This window comes from Nelumbo nucifera, chromosome 6 (assembly GCF_055504915.1).
Source record: "Nelumbo nucifera cultivar China Antique chromosome 6, China Antique-T2T, whole genome shotgun sequence".
NCBI lineage: Eukaryota > Viridiplantae > Streptophyta > Magnoliopsida > Proteales > Nelumbonaceae > Nelumbo > Nelumbo nucifera.
Window position 1 is genome coordinate 56,082,619 of NC_142654.1, and position 6,646 is coordinate 56,089,264.

The window sequence follows — 6,646 nt, forward strand, 5'->3', positions numbered from 1 at the left end:
TGAGGTCCCGACTGTTCACGTATAATTCAGCCTACCAGGGTGATGCCAAGATTGCCGATACAATCGCCATATGTCCAAAATGATCTGTTTGCGTGATGCCGAGTATCACCCAGCTGTCCTAAAATGTCACGTGTCATAATAACATTGGACGACCAAATTGCCCCATCAATATCAAATTTAGACTCGATTACTCAAACATCCGTTTAATGCAGTTAATTTTAAGTTGAATGAATGTCAGAAAAAACGATCGAGATTTGATCATTAATCAAATCGAGCTCAGATACAATTTGAATCTTCAAATTGACAGTTACTCGTTAGACAAACAATTATTAAGCGTTTTAAAAGACAAAAAAAAATCCTATATTTTGACTTTTATCCTTTTCTGGCCAACAGTAGTAGCTTATTTGTCTTTTTATTATTTTCACTTGGGATGTGCCCAAACTAATCCTTTTAGTTAACGAGTCATAATCTTCAGCTATAATATCACCATACTCAAAGCAAATTCCTCAAGTAATTACATAATCACCATGCTCTTTTCAGGATGCATATCACATCATTACTTGATTAGTTCATATCTTCCAATTCAAGCTATTGGTTGCCCAAGGTTGGAACTCGAAATATGGGGCAACAGTACCGAAATTGATTAACGAAAGAGATAGGGGGATTTGTATTTTATGATTTTTATCCCAATGAATAATAGTCCGGAAATTCCAAAAAGGAGAAGCAAAGTTGATAATTTGGCAATTTAGAGAACAAATAATAAGGCAAATTTTTTAAATTATTCTTATGGTTAAGTTAATTGATTAATTATATTTTTATTGTTTAACTATTATCTTAAATTATCCTTATTGTTTATGACAATTGTCATTATCATTAAATTATAATAAAAAGGATGAATTGTTCATTTTGCCCTTGTGTCTTTTGAATCTCTATTGATCTCATTTTTCCTTTCTCCTCATTCTCTTTCTATCCCTTCTCTTGGATCGTCACCGCTGCTGCAAGATCTGGCAGTAACCAGTGGCATACTGGCCTATTATCTATGATTTGCTTGAACCTTGCTTATTCTACAAGCTTGGCAGCGATGGAAGTGGACAAGGGGCGAGAGAACGAAACAAGGGGGATGTTACAGGTTGAACACCAATTGATTACAATGGGAAAAAGAAAAACGGCTTTTTCTGTTTTAGGGAAGCTTCGGAAAGAACCGTTGCTGAGTCAAGACTAGCTGAAACCTATTAAGATTCTTTGTAAAATGAACATTAAAAATCAAAGATCAACCTTTCTTACAATTTTGTGAAATGTACTATTTTAAATAGGGGTAGTATAGGTATTTTCAAAATGAGGTGATGGATCAAAATAGGCAAAGAAAAAAAAGCACTTGTTTAATATTAATAAGTACTTAAAAATAAACTTAAAGTTTAGACTTCTCAAATAAAATAATCACTTATTAATGTAGTTCCAACCCAAAATAAATACTTATTAATATAAGAGAAAATTCTCAATTAGTACCCTTTGTGCCTAGTGCCATTTTGGTCACCGAACTTTAAATTGCGACAATTCAATATCCGAATTTTTAAAATGTGACAATCCAGTACCTACTATTAATCAACAGTTAACCTATTGTTAAGTGACATTTGAAAATGACACAAATACCCTTAGAGTGTCATTTAATTTTCTTTATCAACCATCTAAACGTTGACAAAAAATTAACAGTCTAAAATCTTTGCTTCTTCCATTCAAGAAAGTTGGGGTTACGTTTAAGTGGGCATTCTAGTGACCCCAACTTTCTTGAATAAAAGAGGCAAGGATTTGTGACTGTTAATTTTTGTCAATATTTAGATAATTAATAAATAAAATTAGATGACACTTGAATGGCATTTATATTATTTTAAAATATCACTTAACGGAATTAACGACAAGTGATTACAACATTTTACAAATTCGGGAATTGAATTGTCGCATATTAAAGTTTAAGAATCAAAGTGACATTAAACCGAAAATAAGAGTACTAATAAAAAATTTCCCAATATAATTTCAGCCTAAAATAAATGCTTATTTGAATATCTTATTTTTTAAGCATTTTCAAACTTATTAGCCTAAATCAAACTCCCTACTTCAGTGGCTTTTGCACTCGCAAGTATATATATATATATAAATAAACGAGAGCATAAATGTAAAATACATAGACTGATGAGTTCACCATTTTTTGTTTGTTCTATTCTGTTGGAAGGAATCATCATCATTCATCCACGCTTTACTAGGACGAAGAAGTCAAGGCAGGTGATCCTCTTTTATTTTTCTTCAGTGAAAAATCTGGTAAATGGACCCCGCTAGATAGTCAGTCTGCATGTGCGCCACTTGTACATCACTACCACGAGGGCGACAGCTATCTCTCTGTCCTCCTCCACCCTTCATTCCCACATTTCATCATCTCAATTTTTCTTTTTTGTTTTGTTTTTCTCCTCTACGCCACAGTCCGGAGGAGACAGCACCACATTAGCGTAAATGTGACATGTGCAATCAAGCCTCCATAAAAACCCAAAATTAAAAAAGAAGAGGGAGAGATAAAAACGTAGCAGCTAACATATCTGATGTATGATCCTTCACTTGTACTCTTTTTGCTGATCAGATGAGACAGTGTGTCCGCGTCCACAATTCTTACGCCGCTTCATGTTGTCTCGTGGGATTTTTATGATTTTTATTTGGGTTATATTAGATAAGGGCAATTTTTAGGCTTTAATATCAATAAAATTAATATATTAATAAAATTTTAAAAATAAATTATTATTTTTTTAAATAATATAAAAAATGGAAAAATTACTGTTCATATTTTTTTTTATAGCAGAGTCGTCTGTCGTCACCTCTAGCACGTCTCCAACTATTGTTTCTGCTTTTGACTGTCATCTCTGACAATCGCCTCCGACTGTCATCTCCGACAATTGAGTAAGGGTCGCTGAAAGTCGGACATCGGCAAGTAAAAACATATTGAATTACCCTAAACCCTTCACTTAAGTAATTCATTACCCTAAACTCCGACTATCTCTACCAAGACAACATGGGTTGGGTCCATGGATACGTGACTCCTCCTTTATTGGAATAGAGAGGAAAGTCTTCTTCGACACTCCTTCCAATACCCCATGTGGTATCCCCACAGGTGTAGAAGATGGAAATGAGTGATGATGATTCCTTTCCACTGCATCTGCTAATGGCTCTTGTGATCTTTGGACACAGAGAAACACCATTACCAAAGTCAAAACAAAGATCCCACTCAACAATATAGATGATATCACTTTTACCCGTCTCCGGCTAGGCACCGGAGTTCCTCTTGTTCAACTTCATTGTGTATAGGGTTGTAAGGGTATGACATGGCATGTTCGAGGTCGGTATAGATCTGGAAGGGATCGATGTACATGGTGATGTTGGACGTCCTAATGGCGACGATGACGGTGACGAAAATGTTGATGCTGATGGTGATACTCCTACTAGAACCTACCTATTGTGCATATATTTATATATGTTAGAAAGAGAGAGAAGGTCAATTAATTAGAGAATGTGTCAGATAAGTTTGTAGATCCTCATTCGTCGTTTGATGCATCCACCTTTTCATGGGACTGGGTCTATGGGTGAGGTGTTCTGTGGTTGATTATTTTCGTGCTTGATTGGAACTGAGAGAGACACAGAGTGTGTGTGTGTGTTCCGGTGCTCAGGGCATGTTTGAGTTATCGAATTTTTTCTCGATCATCGGAAACAACAGTTAGAAGCAGAAACGACAGTTGAAGACATGCCAGAGGTAGTGGCGGGTGGCTCTACTACAAGAAGAAGATGATGAATAGTAAATTTGCTCATTTAAATTATTTTTTTTAAAATTTTATTAAATATATTACTTTTATTGATATTAAGGCCAAAAAATTGTTCTTATCTGATATAACCCCTTTTTATTCTAACTATTCATTTGATCGGAATGGGATGATTCCTATTTTTGGTGGAATGGAATTTGGAATGGTCATTAGAAGCTCCCCTTGGAAATGAATGAGATTCCCATTTTAGAGTCTGTTAATAATAATAACATATTATTAAAGCAATAATAAATTGATAATTATATATTCATAAAATATTAATAAATTAATAATAAAATACTAAGATATTGATCATTAAATACTAATAAAGCAAGAATAAAGTACTAATAAAATAATAAGGTAATAATCAAATAATAAACTATAAATAAACTGATACAACATTGAAAATTTTTGGTTAATTCCGATTCTAATTTCAAATAAACCAAACAACAATGATTTGAATTCGCTTCCTAGTCATGTCTGAACCAAATACGCATTGGGAATAGGCGATTCCAATTCTAGGACGTTTTGATTTTCAATCCTACCTAAATCATACAGACCATTATTTATTTATTTATTTTTGGTATTTGGTGATACACCTAAATCCCCATAGGAGTGGTTTAAGTAGTGCAGCACCACATTTATTATAACCCCTCCCCAAATTTTGTGGTATCAGACTATCAGGGTTCAAATCTATTGTCTTTACTTGAACGAATTAACTAACATATCACCCGTAAGTTAGTTTTATACATTTACTTATATCATTGTTGTGGTTTTCTAAGTTGGTTGAAACATTTTTATCAACATAGTTTTTATATTATTTATTTATTTTACCGTATCACACTTTTCCTTCTAATTTAACCAAGGTGGCTTGTTCTGTCTATAGGAGACGGAATTTTCTGAAATGAAAAACTGCACAAAATATTTTCTCCTTAGTAGGATATGGTGTTTTGATATTGGGCCCAATTTGCTCAAATCTATAATGCGGGAAAGACATGGTATGGGAATAGTTTTGATCAATTAAAATCCACTCATAAATTTTGATAAATAATACCTGATTGACTATTATGTTTATGATTTCAGTTAACTAGTCAGAAAATTTTTAGATATCATATCTTTCTCATATCATAGCTAATATCATTTGGCTGATTTGGCTACCATGGGTTATTTTGATAAATAACACTATTGTCAAAATAATTCTCTAATAAGTTCCAACACTTTTTTCTTGAGATTGACACTATGGGATTATCATGGTAAGTAGGGGTGGATTTGAGTCGAGCCGAGTCGAATAGTACGAGGCTCGAGCTCGGATCGAGACTGTTCTATAAAGCTCGAGCTCGATTCGAGCCAGAACCTTGAGTTCGAGCTCGGCTCAAGTAAAAAATTCATAAGCTCAAGTTCGATTTTGAGAAAAAATATTTTATAAAAATAAAAAATTATATATAAAAGTATTTTTATTTGATATTTAAAAAATTAAGAATTATAATAATTAATAATTATAATATTTTATTATATATATATTATTTTTATAATCGAGCCAATGGATTGGACTCAAACTCAAGCTTGATTGAAACCTAGCCGAGCCGAACTTTTCGCGAATCAAACTCGAATAACTCATGAAAAGCTTAACTTATTATTACTAGGTAAAAATTCAAATTTCCTATCAAAGACAATTCTACCCACATAACATCAGAACCACACATGAAGAAGATATTATCCTGAAGTAGGTAGTATTTTGTGGATAGGCGTTAGCCGTAAGTAGACTTATGTGGGCGGGACATCCGGAGTCGCATGGTAAGACATGTATCATGTTGTGAGCATATCCCAACCGCTCTCAGAGTAGTCGCAGGTTTTTCTTTTAGGTGATTCGGGCTTTTTAGAGCGGTACAGGTGAAACAGGGCGGATACACCCCCAATGCATATCAAAGCCGTCAAAGTGGAATATTTCAAGAAAGAATAACTTTATTTTATAAAATCAACGGCTCGGTTGGCCATAAGATGTCTGATCTGATCCAGTAAGTATAGTAATGGTCAGACTATACTATCCTATCATATCCAAGTATTTCCCTGTTTATGGGGCAGGGATTACGGAATGTACAGAAAGAACCCAGGAATGAATAATATGACAACTTGACAAGCCTGTAATGTACTACAACAACGTTGCACTTTTGTGTATCCACGATTCGACATGCCAGAGCCAGAGCCTGGTGCGCACTGCGCCGCTCAGCGCAGTTTGATGCTAAGCGCGATTTTGGCTGAGCTCGAGCTTTAGCTTTAGCTTAGGTGCTGACATCCCAACACTTGTCTGTCTATGTGTCTCCATCAATGCCATCAGCCTGTTCTACGTGGAAGGCGATACACGCACCCTAACCTATCACATGCCCAAATATCTGTTATCTCCACCGTCCAAACTCCACTCTCGCCTTCTCTAGGATTAGAAAATAGAAATGAATCCTGACACTGTTGGACTAGAATAGGTATTTTGTTTGGTTCGGCTTCGACCCGGAACTGATTCCAATCAGATGGTGTCAGACACTGGCCGGCGTCGTACCTATAATGAAGCCGGTTTTGTGGAATAATGATCCCAATATATACGGTATACCCGTCATTATATGATCAAAACCATTTCATCCGAAACAATAACAAACAGAAAAAACCTCAACGGCCCGTAACGGGCAAAAGCAGGTCCCGCCAACAGCAATGTTATTTACGATTGCAATTGACGCGTGTCGGATGAAGACAATGCCACTTCCCAACTCGGCTCCTCGTCTCAGACATAAATAAACAAATAATTAATTATTTTTTGCAATTAT